Source organism: Pempheris klunzingeri, chromosome 6 (genome assembly GCF_042242105.1).
Source record: "Pempheris klunzingeri isolate RE-2024b chromosome 6, fPemKlu1.hap1, whole genome shotgun sequence".
NCBI lineage: Eukaryota > Metazoa > Chordata > Actinopteri > Acropomatiformes > Pempheridae > Pempheris > Pempheris klunzingeri.
The window spans coordinates 6,043,758-6,060,074 of NC_092017.1; positions in this window are offsets into that span (position 1 = coordinate 6,043,758).

Genomic DNA, 16,317 nt, shown 5'->3' on the forward strand with positions numbered 1-16,317 from the left:
TCTCAGCTCTGGTCAGCTTGTGGAAAAACAGGTGCAAAGGTGAAATGAAGGAAACCCTTCTTAATGTCTGATTTAGACATTCAGCATACTACATCCTATTCAACATACTCAGCGCAAGTCGCCCCAAACTCACCGCCTTAACTGGCAGTCATGACTCAACAACGGCCCATCATTCTTATTGTCAGGGCTCTAACGTGCTCACAAGAGTTCATCCAAATACTTTCAGGAAGTGATCGCCATACCTGAAGGGCAGTGCTGTGTTTTGTGGCTCGGCAATCTGCTTAATTTGGTGCTTTCTATTTTAGCTAACATTAAGGCTTTGTGAGAAACCCATGTTGCCTCTGCAAGTGTACGTATCATTATCAGACTGTGTTGGAAATATAACTCGACAGTGCTCTCAGCAGACTGACATGGAAGAAGTAGTTGAGCGTTCGTGGTGCAGTTTGCCCTGCAGTCTGACATATTTGTTATGTGACCTCACATAACGGACTTTTGGTCGCTGAATTCCATTACTTGTTGGAAGTGGAGCTCCTTTGCACTTTTCCTCGTAGGATGCCGCAGGTTCCAATTTTTCAAGTTCCCTGGAATGCAGCATTGCCAGGAGCTTTTCATTTACATCCCGAGAAAAGAATGTTGCTGTGAGCCAGAGAGGTGTCCGTCCTCCCTGCACGTCTGTCATAACTGGGAAAAATACCACATATGTACATGTCTGTCCAGACAGCGGGGAGGGACAGGGGGCAGCTCATACTGTAGTTCTCCTCATTTCCCCCTGTTACTAGTCCCCAAACCCCCCCACCACCACCACCACCACCAACACCAGCATCACCATCACCGCCCACCCTGCAGAGGCCCTCCGGCTAGTCAAGTGCAGGAATGTGTGCACCATGCCAATGCTGTCATGAACCTTCCCCTGCGGCCTGCTTTGTCCTCATCATTAGAAAGCTGATGGAATGTTAATATCAACCATGTGGGGCGCTCAACCTCAGGAACACTGGAAGGCCGGGGGGGAATAGTTATATTTTACTGCTTTCACAAGAATGGAAATAAAGTGGAAACATAAGAAATAAGTATGCGTTTTTCATTTTTGCTGTCATACTATTACAACAACAACAACAGAGGTTGTGCTCAGCTGTCTCCAAGTCCAGCGTCTTCTCACTTCGGTATTTGGTAGCCTGTGTTACGAGCGCTGTAATCCCCAACAAACAGCACGGAGGAATTTGGCAAGGCAGGCATTCCTCTGGCCCTCTCTGGAGGGAGGTGAAAAGGTTTTTATATGTGGAGATTCTTTGAAGGGGCCTAGTAAAAGGGAGGAGGAGAGAGGCTGGGAGAGCTGGGGCTGCCTTATTTACGTAATGACCCACAGGGAATAATTTGCTTTAGGCCACAAGATGATTGAGTAAATGTTAAATTGATTAATTTAATGAAGAGAACTGCCCCATTAGGCTCTTAACCCCATCAGGGCAAATGCTACGAGTGTGACTACGATTTCTTCTGATGATTACGTTATGCTTTTAAAGGGGCATTCCAGCAATTTAGTATTGCACTGTGATTACCTTGGCTGTCCTCCAAGAGACATAATAATGGCCAAAACTGAAGCCTCACAGACGAGCATAGTCTGACTTTTAGTCTCAAGCATTGGTCAATCCTCCGAAACATTCCACCAATGCACCTCGTCAGTGTCTCTCTTTAAGTCCTCTGTGCCACGTCCCCACTAATGCAGGCCTTCTGCTAACCAAGATAGCTGTCCTCCAGAGCCGCACAGCACATGTTCTCACAGGCTGGATAATACTTGACAAATAAACTGTGACAGATTTGTAAACCTGGACGAACGTCCTGATATTAGAATTGTTGAAAGTAACCGCATTGACAAAAAGTCATGCACAAGCTCAGTGTAAAACCTGGTATATTTGGAATCTTACACAAAATCTTGAAGAGCCTTGACAAATCTTGAGCTACCTTAGCAGGAGTTTGCTCAGTTAGAGTCAGGTATATTTAGTCAAGTATGTTAGTCTACTGAGCCAACTCCTCCCTCAGAGGGATGCAAAAGATGTGGCTGAAAGCGTCTGTAAACCTGAGTAAGTGGACCTTGCATTAAGCCTTTTTTTTAATAAAATTAAAATTTCTCATTCATAAAAATGAAACATCCCCTTAGAGCACATTGTAAGACTTATAATAATAAACATTTGTTTTGTATAGTAAAAAATGTATCTGCTCACTGAAATATCAAGAAAAATATTGTATTATACTATGCAAACATTTGTCATTTCAAAAGTCCTCACTGTAAACTCCTCCCTCAGTCTTTGTAGCCTGGAGGCTCCACGTTCTCGCATCATAGTTCTTTAAAGTCTAGTTGTGATGTCACAAATTCCTGCTCGTGCACACGTATTGAACTCAAACGTAAGCTAAGCAGAGAAACGTTCCCCCTTCAATGAGAAAACAGTTTTCTAGTGTCAAACTCCGCTCTTACATCACTCTGCACTGTGAAGGTCAAATATCCATGTGACAGGCAGAAAGCGTTTGAGAGGAAGGGTCTTTAAATGATCATGTATTTTATGTCTGTGAACCAGAAGAAGCCGCAGGAATCCTTTCAGTTTGTCTTTGAGCGAAATGTGTCAGAAAAATACCAGTGCAAACGAGTAAACGGGGCCTCTATTAACACCCCAGTCAGCTAAATGAACTTCAATACTAAAGCATTCACATCACAGCTCCTCTTGCTCTGCCACAAACAAGCAGCAGAGGGCACTTTAAATGATTGTTGTCGCACTGTGATCAGTCTGCCAAGTCAGATTCTCCTCAATCCACCAGTAACTCAGAGGTGTGTGTGTGTGTGTGTGTGTGTGTGTGTGTGTGTGTGTGTGTGTGTGTGTGTGTGTGTGTGTGTGTGTGTGTGTGTGTGTGTGTGTGTGTGTGTGTGTGTGTGGCTAAAGGGACACTCGCCCTGCTCCTGCCATAAAGCAGGACTGCCCCCACAGTCTCTTCATGTCACACAGCCGTCATCAGAGGTCAGACCTGGTGGACTCTCTGGGAACGTTCGCTCCTCTATCAGCCCATCTGAGGTATTTGTTTGAGGAATGTCTCTTATCGGTGGGATCATAACGTGTCACGGGAATGAAGAATAAATATGGATTGTTAGTGCAGACTGACTTATCTCTGCAGATTGGCTGAAAGGCGATGCAGACCTAAACCGGTACTGCCAGGACATAAATGAGCGGGGGGGGGGGTCTAACCATTTACCAGCATCCAGGATCTTGGCTTGGTGCGTAAAAAGGGAGAGAAATCCGTTGAGTGTGACTCTTTCACAGGTTGTCGCACCTTAGCAGAACTTCCTCTCCAGGATAAGAGCGCTTTTCCCAGAATTGTTGCGGCCTGCCTACATTCCTCGGAGCGCGCTCCGTGCGGGGCCTCGGAGGAACAGGCCTGTCGCGTGTGTCCGTGTCCCACTGCAGCCGCGTCCCGTATGTGATGGAAGCGTCTCATTGTTGTGGAGTGCGGACTCGCCCCGGGAGGGGGGGTTTGAGGGGGGAGGGAGGGGGGTGCAGGTTGCGGCCCGGCCCGTCTCGTGCAGCGGGGGTCCGGACTGCCGCTGCAGGACACTTGGAAGGCTGCAGAGACACCGGGGCCAGAGAGGCCGGGAGGGAAGGACTCATTCCTCTGACACAATGAGTGCGTCCATGCGCGCTAACGTCCCACTTACAGTGTGTGTTTGTTTGCATGCTGCGGGATGTAAACAGTGGTGGAAAAAAAGCAGTGAGCTCCTCTCCTCAGGTCAGAGTAGAACTATCACAAGACCGGAGTACTCCTGTTCACTTGACGAAAACAATCTCAGCACATTTGAATGTTTCTGATGCCCGCAGCTGCACCTCCAGACCCTGCTCAGTTTACTCAGTTGCTATGGTGATGATGTAGTTATCATCACATGATCTGAATATGGAATCATAGATTGTAGCCTCTGTCTCTGTCCTGTGATGGTCTGTGGTGTCCTTGGTCTCCACAGATTCTGTGGGATTTTCTTTTGGTGATTGTTCTTTGGGGGGAGGTTGATTTTTGTGATCCACTGTTTGTACCTGCAGACTGCTCCACCGTCATGCCTCAGCCCCTGTACCTCCTTAGTGACCTGATGCTCTGCTTTGCGTCGGAGGGTCCTCCTCGCTGACAGTTTGGTCTTCTAAGTGATGGTAATAGTTTACATGTTCATACGTGTGAATACAGATTACGACAAGTAGAAGTATTGCATTCACAATTTAGCCCTCAGAGAATTATCACTCCAATCTGCAGCTCCCTTTGACTCAGTGTCTAGCTGTCTACTCCACAGCTTCATTGTTTTAGTTCAATCTCACTACTGTTTTGGCTAAAACCCCTGGGGAGGCTGCAGATGACTGATGATGTTGCTCTGTTGCTGCCGGATGTGTAAAGCAAGTTCACCGCATCAACTTGTGGATAAACTGGAGAAATGTCAGTGTTGTTCTCTGCCCCAAGAGATTTAAAAAAAAAAGTATTTGAAGTATCAAAAATCAAAGTGCTCATGGAGGCAGTGCTGCAGAAGAACAATATTTGCCTCTGAATTGTTGCATCTGATAAAAATATTCAAATTACCTCCAAAATGTACTTAAGTAAACTGTCCATAGTTCCTTTCCACCACATGTAAACACTGTATCCATGTACGGTCTGTCCTCTGTGTGTGGCAAACACATTATGACAAAGGATGTAAGGATGGTCTGCTCGCAGAAGCAAAGTGACAGTTTATCAGTGGTGATGCGAAGCACAGAGCCGTGTCTGTTCTTGTCTGTGATTCTCGGTGATTAGGAGCAGAAGCCAAACACGAAGTCTCAACAGCTTTGGTGTGAGTTAGTTTTTGTGAGGAGAGAGTTTATTCAAAGCTCAGCTGCTCTGCACGAGAGAGCACACGATAAATCTCTCATTGTGCTTTGTAGTGACAATGTCCAAAAATGCATGGGGGGTCAGTTATAGCTCATCTTTAAACACTTCCATACAAGAAGTCCTGTTTGTTAAAGTGCCACTAGTCTTTGCAAAAGAGCATGTTATCAAACCAAATATATGTTTTTATCCCACTTTATTCTTTGTTTTTGTTCTTCCGAACAAATATTAGTATTTTTGTCATTTCCTCAGGTTGACAGGTGATTAAGTATCCTGTATTTACCTATTAAATATTAGGTAGCTGAAACAATTTAGCCAATGAGATACAGTAGAATGCAATGTGGTGTAAGCAATATTCATACTACTCAGAAAAACATGTGATCAAATGTCCAAAAATCTCAAATATGAATCAGTTCGGTTAAGAACACATTTACAATAACATGTTATAGAGAAGCTAAAAACACATTTAGGTAATTAAATTACAAAACCGAGGTAATTATGGAGGCGGACGCTGGAGCTGCTGCTGGGTTATGGTGCCTGTAGGCCTGTGTGGGTTATGGCAGCAGATGGCTAATCTGGACCCGCTGGCCTCCAAAAGATGCAGGTGGGGCCGCCGCTGAATGGGAAGAGCTGAATTTTAAACTGAGGCTGGCTGCTGCGTAGGTGAGCTGGAGGCAGAGACTGTAGGTGGAGGCCGGGGCTAAACTGTAAGGACGAGGCAGGAGGTGTGCTGGTGAGGGCTGTCGCGAGATGCTGCTACTGAGAAAAGGGATCAAAGGAAGCAAGTAAGAAAGCTGAATGATATCTTACTTCTGATTATAGGCAGTAGCAGGTGGAAGCTAGCTAGATGACCTCTGACCCTGCGTGATGAGTGCTTGGTGCCGAAGGATGTAGGCAGAGGCTGATGTAGTTGGCCGTGTTCTGAGGCAGGTTCTGAGAAAAGTGAGGTTGAACACAGAAAACCTATAAATTCATATTTTTCATGTTTCATTCACACTTTTACTGTGTTTTATAGATGCACATCCTGTAATGCAGATAGTAGCTGCCAAAGGTTGGAGGCAGTGGCTGTCAGGGGCTGTCGGTGGAGGTCGGGGCTTTACTGGATGGAGATGAAAACATCGCTGCGTTGTTTAATGAGAGTAAAAACACGGTTTTAAGCACACACTGCCTATGCTGGGCTTACAGCTGGCTGTGGAGGCAGCAGCTGGTGAAGGCTTGAGATTAGGGTTGGAAAATTCATGTGGAGGTCAGCAGGCTAACGGAACCTTCACACACAGGGCGTTTGGCTGTATTTTTTGGGTTAAAGCAGAGTGGTGATAGCTGCAGGCTTCATGTGTGGATGGCTGAATGCGGCTGGCTGTCAGAGGCTGTTGGCAGACACAGGGGCTGGAGCCTGCTGCTGGAAGATGCAGCTGGGGTGGGGCTTCAGCAGGCTGGGGCCCTGCCAGAAGCTCAGGAGGCAGCTGGTTGTCAGATGGTGTAGATGTAAGGAGGAGCAGGTGGATGCTGTGGCCACATCTGGACGCGCAGAGTGTGGTTGTTGCTGGCTGGAAACGTCTGTAGGTGAAGGATATGGTGGTAGATATTCTCCTGCTGGTGAGTGAAGCTGCAGGTGGATGCTGCAGTTGCTGCTGGTTGTCAGAGGCTGCCGAGGTGAGGTTGGCTGCCGGCAGCTGGAAGATGTGAGAGGCTACAGCTGGAGCTTCAGCCTCAGACCGGGTTCATTCATGAGAGTTTTTGCTGCTGGAAAAACTGATTCTGAGTCTGTAAGTGGTTTTCTGAGGGCACACTGTTTTAGCACGAAAGGCTGGTGGTGTTGGATGTTACTGTCTGCAGGTGGAGGTTGATGCTGCAGTCAGACTCTGAGCTTCACGGCTGATTCAAGATGGAGTTTTAGGCTACTTTCCAGAATTTATTTGGACTTTGGAATTATATTTGAACAGCGATTCGATATTTGTTTGTACCTTATTATCTCATATAATTCACCAGTATTAGTTATACTAGCACTGCTAACTTCTTTTAGGTTCCATGCTTTGATTTTTCCTCAATGGCTACAAACTGTCTGGTTCTTCCAAGATGTTGATATCTATAAGTGGTGGATGACTTCTTTTTCCACAGACTCTTTGGCCTCCAGGATTCCTGCAGACTTTTCCTCTCTGGTCACCTTTGGAGGCCCTAGTTCCTATGAAAGGCGCTGCTTAATCTTTCGCCCGAGATCTCCATGAGTAGAGGAAGACAAGAAAATAAAAGATGAGAAAAGATAAATGTGATGAAACAGTCAACTAACCAAAGAGGCATGTTAACCAGTGAGCCACCAAGCTTTTCAAGTTACAATTTTTAATTTAGAAACATACTTCAGCATGTCATCCACCACAGAGTTCTCCCTGCCAGAGAAACCACGGATCCTCAGAGGGGCCGCGCTCTGCTGGACAGAATCCTCCCGGATATCAGGGCTCAGGGCACTGGGAGAAGGCTCAGGCCTGGGGATCAGTCTGAGAGCCTGGGGAAGGTCAGGAGTGGTGGGTGTGGAAGGCCGGGACCTGGGGGGGAGTCCAGGGACCTGCAGAGAGTCAACAGCACACAGTGATGGGGAGAGGTCAGCTTGTGCTCAATTTTTAACAACATACACTTGAAATATAGCAGACTATACAAAAATGTATATCATATATAAATCATAGTGAAAAACTGGATACATGAAGGATCTAGTGAAGGTCCAGGTCTTACCCAGGGTGATAAAAGCGGCTGTGTACCTGGTCTGTGCAGACTTCAGTGGCCGTCTGCAGCCTGGTGGTGTTCTTCCCTTTCCTACAGAAGTCATGGGCCTCAGTGTGAACAGGCACACTGTAACACTGCCATTAAACACACATATGACACGTGTTAGACTGAAGCTCCTCTGAGATAAAAGTTGTGTTGAATGAGGTCAGTTTAATTCACCATTTCCTGCACAAAAAAAAACTGCAAAACTGACTTTTCCTTTATCGGACCTGTAATTCAACGTTCAGTTCTTTTCAGTCAGCCTGCCATCTTAACCCTCAGCAGTCCGAGGTGAAGTGTGTACTAAGGGAAAGCTCTGCTTACTTTGCAGATCCTGGACAGAGAAAACCCAGGGAGTCAGATGGTAGATTTAGCTTGCCTGTTTGACACATTTAAGACAGCAAAGAACCAAACAACTAGCCCTCACACTGGTGGTAGATATCAACTCAAACCATGTTTTAAACACTCCAAAGAGTAGGAGGGTCTCCACCTCTCCAGTGGATGATATACGCTCCGAGCCAGTTCCCATGCCTTGAGTTGTTATTCATAATTGTCTCAGAGTTCTGTCTGGCCTTGTCCACAGCAGAGAAGTGTATCGATAAAGATCAGTATGTTTGTGGAACAGGCTGCTTTTTTGTTCGAGCTGTGAATTGTGCAACATTGCATTTTATTTCACTGAGCTGTGCCAGGCGCTCGATTAGAGAGAAGTCTTAAGTCTTTTGAAAATATTTGTAGGTACTCGTATACTTCCAGACTTTGGCCTAAATGATGAAAATAAATGTATTTTTTGATATTTAAGTCTGGTAAGATTTCCGGGCGTGTTTGGTGCTGTGGCCTTACAGGCTTTACTTATGTAAACAAACCCTGAACAGCATCAGTAAATTCTAACAGCTTAGCTTTGTGAGATTTCTATGACCCACTTATCCATCTGAGAGTCGCAGCAGTCCAAGCAGTGCTGGGGCGGCCCTTTGGTTTACAATATGATCATGGATCATACCGTTTAATGAGATTGGGTGAACTCCCTGTGCAATAAGTTGAATTCCCTCCCCATTCTCATGTAGCCCTGCAGCCATAGCTTTGTCAGTCCCCGGTCACATCAGTTCTTGGAAAATGGAGCATGGTTTTGTTGACATTCAGTCCACTCAGAAAAGGAATTCTTTGATGCAGTTTCAGCATGTACGCTTTGATGTCAGGCTCTGTTACGTAAAAACTATTTAGAACATTCCTTGTTCATTCATGGTTAATGAGGGCATCCATTTGGATCGTCTCGAGTAATTAGTTTTCAGATTTCCTCTGCAACCACAAACATCTCAGGCTAGCCTCATTTTCTCTCTCTCTGTCTTATGCAATGACATGCATAAGTTCGACTAGGCGTGACCACTGTGCAGTGATTTGTGCTTCAGGATTGAGCCGTTCCTGGTTTTTGCACATCTGTCACATCCCAGATGAAAAGTTGAGTTGTGGGTGCCTCTCAGTCTAACAGAGGTGTGATATGCTTGACATGGTTATGCCTGAATAAGAAACCCTGGGGGAAAAACAATGTATATCAACTGATTATAATCTATGACTCAGAAGCATCATGGGATACGCTGATGAATCCGCGAGGGGAGGAAGAGCCTGTTTACATTCTTACAGCCGTAGTGACATAAACAGCTGAACGTGTTTTGATATTTTGTCTTTAAGAGAAACGCCCGAGGAGATGATGCCCTTCCTCGTTTCCAGTTTCTGAAAGCTGCTCATCTTTCCATGACACAGCAGAAACGCCACGAGTAAAACTCACCTGCAGCAAAATCTGAAATGAAGGTTAACTTTTGTGTCCCTTTGCCACCCCCACACCCAAAATGTATGTCTGATTCCGTCTACTACCATTATGCAAATATTTGGGCGCACTGAGGTAAAGAGTTGGTTGTGCTAATTCTCTAATCTGGTGCCATTAAACCAATGCAGACAAAGGTGATGCAACGAAAATGTAAGAAAGTGTCAGTCAAACCTCAAATGGTGAAAAACCACGTAGAGAATGTGAAGGAAACACGTCAGTTATGTTTGTTTCATGTTTAACAGTCTCTCATCATCACTCCACAAACCCACACAATCGTCTCTCCAGAGTGTCACACGGTTCATGTGTGTCATGATTTATTTGCTGATCCTGTTTCCATTGCACTTTTTCAAACATCACCTTAGCCAAGCAACTTTTTAGCATTGTTTTTTTTTTTTTTATTTGCAGTGTTGCTGCTTTTTTGATGCAAAATTTTAAAATGCACATGAGAATAAGGATGGAAATGCACTTTTAATCTTGTTTGCTTGCGACATTAGTTTGATCTCTCCAGTCGACTAAAAAACTATTAAAACAAAATCTCAGATCATCCGCGGTCACAGGGTCGGGAACCAGCGGTTAAGATCAGTGGTTTTTCCCACAGTTACTTTAGATTTGCCTCTAAAATTAGCTGACATGTCAAGATTTTCTGCCAATTCCAAAAAGGTTTTCATCATTTCTGCAAATCCTGCGCTATTAGTTCCCAGAGTTGCTATTTACTGTGACGGAATCCTGTGTTTGATTGTTTCAAGCAGTCACTGATGACTGAGGATGTTCTACTTTACCCAAAGTGTGCCAAAAAAAACAACCAAAACAGACATAATGAGAAATTCCTCCTTCAGTTTTTATCCCTCTAATCCTGCCCAGTTGTCTCACGTACCATGAAGAATATACACGTTTCCATAAGAAGCGAACACGGTGACTAGAACCAGATCCTGCGGTGGAGCTGTGTAAGAAAAACACAGTATGTACACTCTTGTTTCTTGAGAGGGAGCCTTTTCACGCTTCATTAGCTTCATGCAGCTGTTGTCACTTGACAAGGAGGGGAGGGCAGATAACAACAGTGCTATCAAGATTATTCTCACTCACAAATGGATTTCTTTATCTGTCCATTCAAAGAACACCCACCTCCTCCCACTTCCCACTAAAGTATGCAGTACCCAACCCTATACCAATAATCCTCTTATATAATGTTTCCTACTTCACCTTCCCTCGTTTGAAAGTGCACATATAATGACATCCAACAAACTAGCTTGGAATTCCGTATTTTAACGCCGCTGCCCTGTCTGGGATCTCCACAGCCAATTTAAATGCCTTCTCAGTCAGACTAAAACATTACAGACTCTTAGCGGCTTTCCCTTCCTTTCATGCTTGAGTCAACGTTGGTGCTCCTGCGTGTTTAAGTCTTTAATTACACAAGCCATAAAATTGTCAGAGTTGCTGGAGATCACAGAGAAAATTGTCATCACCTGTGGTGATCACTCTGGGAGGGGGGGGGAGGCTGTGTCATAAATCAGCAAACTCCCACGGCCGCTCTCGCGCCGCTGACTCAGCAAATCTGTAAGAATCCAATATAGTGGATTCGCAAGAACACATTTGCAGTAAAGATGAATGTGACAAAGCTTTTAATGTTGTGCGACCGGAGGCCTGGGAATGTGTGGCATCCATTCATTACACAAACAGGATTTGAGTTGTGATGTGTGATTGTTGGAGGTGTCTGTAAGCCATTTATTATATGATTTATCTAGCGGGGGTGTGTACACTGCTGTCAGCATGATACGCACAGAGTTTTGATGGATTAGCCATTTATTTATACAAGCTTTTTTGACCAGCAGTTCCCACTCGAAAACAAGGAAATCAGAATCTTTAAAATGTAACAGTGTAACACACTTTGCTCTTAGGCCTACTCAGGCTGACTATCTATGCAAAAGCTAAATTAAATGTATTGTTCACTGGTCACTGGTTCATATCCACTGTTGATGGATGGGACTCCTGGACTTGACATAAATGGTTCCTCTTTATCTCCTCTCCTCTGGCTCCACAGCCTCGGCCTGTGGATGTCATCAGTGGCCACCTGACAATGCACTATCAGCGGCCTGCAGGTCTCCTCCCACGCTTTTAACGCACTCACCCCGAGCTGCACATGTTGCATTACTGAGGGTGAATTTGTATGCAAATGGCGGTGCTTCCTGTCCTCTATCTGCTGGGGCCAGGGTGGGATTTCCTCATTCCTGACGTCTGACCCCTCCACTCCTCTGGCTCCTTTTCCCCTTTAACTGCCGTCTGCCATCTGGAGACAGAGGTTATCACAGTAAGCCTGTGGCCTCTTTATGTTTGTTCAGTTAGACACGAATTTACCGAAGCTCTCTGCTGACGTAGTGTTCTTAAATAAATATGAACAGGTTCCCTTTCTAGTTTGAAAATCTACATGTAGATGCCCTCAATAACAGGTGCAACTACTAGTGGGTTTAGCTACAAAATAAAAGCATCTCTAAAAGGATTTCACCATTATCCACGCTGACTTTTTGACTTGATAGTTACTTGATAGAGTTCAGTGCCTGTTTTTATCATCAGTGAAGAATCTGTTGGCGGTCGAGCTGAGACATGTTTCCATGTCGATTTTGGTCACACGTGTAGACACATATTTCTGTTCTCAAATCGGATCCGTCACAATGTGAATAAACCGACTGTAATCCTAATTGTAACATTAACTACCAGTCACATGACTATACTTGGATGTGGAAGGGGTTGCTTGTACTGATGAGCCGTCAGAGACTTATTAAGCTCAGCTCTGTGGAGCTTCATGTCGCTTTAGCACATTATCTTGGTTTTACAGCAACTCTTCAGTTGTGGTTCACTCTCACTACTCTTACTGTGTTGTTTTCAGGCAGCTGCTCTCAGTTAAACAAACAGCACCAAGCAGCTGACAGGTGAAGTCAAATTTGATTTTCCTTTCATAGGTAACTTCAGATTCTCTTTTACTTTGAATGTCTTTATTCATTTATTTATTCTTTTAATGGTAGATCAGCCCCCCCCACACACCCCACACACCCCACACCCCAACATATTTAACGTTGTTAAATGTCGACAAAAGAACAGTAACAAAATGCACGGGTGTGTTACCAGTGAAAATAAATACTTTGCCGGCGTCCTGCAGTCTGTTGCAGTCAGTCATGAATGAAGTTTAGAGTATGTACTCTGTGTTCATTTCTGTCCGGAAACACTTTCTCCAGACACCACAGTGAAAATGGCAGAAATCGGTCCCAGAAATCCAAAGACACATCCGTAATTTTAGAAAGGAATGTCACATTCCTTTGCAGTTGACTGAGCCCAGTCTTCCAGAGTGCCTCCTATCAGGAAGTGCTGCACAATGGGAGCAAATTGCCAGAAACACAAAGTCAGACATTTGGGACAGAGGTGGGGACAGAGGTGGGGGCAGACAGAGGAAACTGTGTCAGGCACTGCTTTCAGACAATAACCTCCGCTACCACTCACATTCAATAATAAATATATCCAAGGAGGGACCCGTTTACAATGGCCTCATTAGTTGATATGTTGTGTTACTCCACTTGTTTAAGACAATGGGTTATCCACAAATATTGATTGGTGAGTCCATCAGTGCACATATAAACACTATATGTGGATTTATATTTGTGTCATGTTGATGGTACATTTTGAACACAGGAAAATATCATTGTTATATTTTAATTTATTATAATGAAAAACTGATTCAATTTGAGAAAACAAAAGTCTGTTCTGTGCTGAATAAATGAATAACTGAGTGAAATCATTGTATGCTTATATATATATATACACACAAATATATACACAAATAAATATATCAAGCACAGAATAGATTTCAACAATTCTTTCTTCAACAATAACTTTTCCTTTCATTGTTCAAAATCACTCATTGCTGCACAGAGTTTCATTCCATATATGCAGCAACTAAATCATAAATTATTAGTGTTTAAAGGTTAAATCACATCATAGTATTTATAGACTCTAACAAATCCTCTTCAAACTTTTCAAACCCAATTATATATGTGAATATACTTATTATACTTATTTTTTTGATAAAATAATACCAGTTGAACCATTAAGTGTTAGTATTTTTTTAGATTAGGATTTAAGCATAATCCCATTGAAACATCAACTCATTTCATCCTTACAGTTATTGAATGATGTTCCTAAATACGACCTCCCTGTGTGACCACGTTCAATATGCTCATTAACTGCTCTGTCTTTGACCTAATTGTCAAACTTCTCCCCTCCTCTCCCTGCTTGAAAATGGAGATCCCAGCGTTTAACATTTTTAGGGCGGTAAGTTATATAGCTCCTGTCGCAGAGGTCCCCCACCTGCTCTCTGACTGACACATGGCCGTTTCTAGGCTTCAAGCATCAGAGGCATCCATCTCCGCTCAGTGGCTGATGAGCAGATTGGGGGCTCTGCACTCAGCATGGCCCTAGGAGACATCTTTATCTGGCCTGGAAGCGACGGCTTTACCCAGCCATCTGCTTCCTCGGGGACTGCACCAGGCCTGCATGCATGGGGAGGGGGCAGGCCAGCTTATGTGCGCAAACACTTACATTAGTGTGTAACCTGAGATTCGGTGTTCAGACTTGTTGTGACTGTCATTTTGGATCCGCAAATGATGGCGAAGATTAAAATGGAGCGTTTTTGAGATGAGCAACAACGGCTGGCCTGTTTAAACAGGCTGAACATTTGTTCACAACTGTAAGTGAACTGCAGCTGATGTGACATTGGACGGGTCCTCCACCTGCTCTCAACATAATGGCTTTAAGAATCTGAACAAGAGAAATGGGAGGATTACGCTTGAATAGGTCCTCTCAGTGAGGAAAACAGGTGGTTGATTTATACAGAATGTACAGAATGTAACTACATATTTGAGGTCTCTCTCTTTGTATTTTTGAATTGTTGACTGGACGCTTGGCCTGCTTCTGTTTTGCACACCCTGCATTCTTGTTGCAGAAGTCCATATGGTGGGGGGCTGACAGGTGCATCTGCCTCTAAGCTGGAGGGCAGCAGATAGTCTGTGCTGTGCTTTGTTTCCACTAAACATCTGCCCCTTAGCCCGAAGCCACAACACATAACTCCACTTACTACCATCCATTGCTCTTAAAACTTTCACAAAACGCACATTTCTAAATGTACTCACCTCTTTTATTTTGAAGGTTATTCCTCATCAGACAATATATACACAAATGGACCTAAAGTAATGGCTTGCAAGCTTCTTGCGTGCAGTAAAATTCTTCAATGATTTTAACTTTGTTTATGCCACTTCTTGTTGCCTAAACCTACTTTCAGATAAGTTACTTCACCAATAAACATTAGGCAGCATTCAAACAGACAACTCAGGCATTCAGAAGAATGCTCATGTTATCTGTTGACACAAAATCTGTGTTGTGAGCTAAACACAACTTGCTTGTTTTCCTGAGATGGCTAAATTGAGCTGAACACCTTCCAAAGGTTTCTGCAACAGTGACAGGGAGGAATGTTTGGGCATCAGCTGTTCTGAGTATTTACACAACTCAAATTTCATAATGGTTAAGTTTCATTCAAGCAGTGATGAGTTGGATTTAGAGAATCTTATTCTGGATTGCACCTCTGACTTTTCCCACTAAACTAATGTGAGTGTTTGTGTGTGCGCACGTTTAATTTTGCTCCACACACCAAAACCATCATGACAAAAAGCCAGAATACTCTTAGTAAATGTGAAGATGTGCACTATTTTCTCATTTGGGCTGGTCCACACCTCCTCCACAGTGCGAGTCTTTGTTCATTGTGTGGATGTGACGCACTGATTGGCTCGGAAGCTGCCATTGTGTTTGATGGAGCAGAGGACACGATACTTAACCTGCCTTTGAAGGTGACTGTAGAGACACTCTGGCTACAGGAAAACCTTCAAAGAGCTCACGCACACAGAGAGTCATTTGATAGGCGGCATCAATCATCTTCATTGAGTTTTGTTCACCTGGTTATCGTGAATGTTTGGGCAATACTGTGGTCCTCTTATCATCTTTTACATAATCTGTCTGTCTATATACACAGTCAGCATGAGATGAAGTGAAAACCACTATCACTCATTGAATTTGTTTCTAAACTGGCTCGTTGGCGGAAGAACAAGAGCCATTTGGAGATATGACATGCAGCATCTTAATCAATACCCGACTGGTTCCAGCACATTTGTTTAGGCAAATGAGGCAGCAGGATGTTGGTGTAGCTGCAGAGATGAGTATCAACACAACAGCTGCTGTGCGACCCCTGGCTAAAGCAAACGGCCAGCTGCCTCTGGTCAACACCGTACATGTCAGCGCTGGACTCACTAGACAGATCGGGACACTTTTCTTTAGTCCACCTTATTTAACATTTACAGGGATTTAATCAGGGTGATGTGAGCAGATTACAAAAACTCAGACTACATTGGAAAAAATGCAATTAGATTATAATTACATTGTCATGGATTACTTGATTACATTTTAGATAATGTTTTTAAAATGTGGTGATTAAGATAAGATAAGATATTACTTTATTAGTCCCACGACGGGGAAATTTACAATGTCACAGCAGACACAAGGAGATCTGAAATATACGTACAGCTACTGTAGAGGAAGTATAAAAAAATAGAACAATATAGTATACAAGTGGGAGATTTTACAAAGTACTGTATGCTATATTGTTTCTATTTTTTTGAGAATAACATTAATGATTAAAAATGTACATCTGAACATGACTTTACTTTTAATTAGATTAATTTTAAAGGAACAGCGTCCCACATATTCTAGAATACGCACAGCACAGAGTTTGTGCCAGTCCTTTTTTTGTAACGATCATTTGATTTGACAAGCTGTCA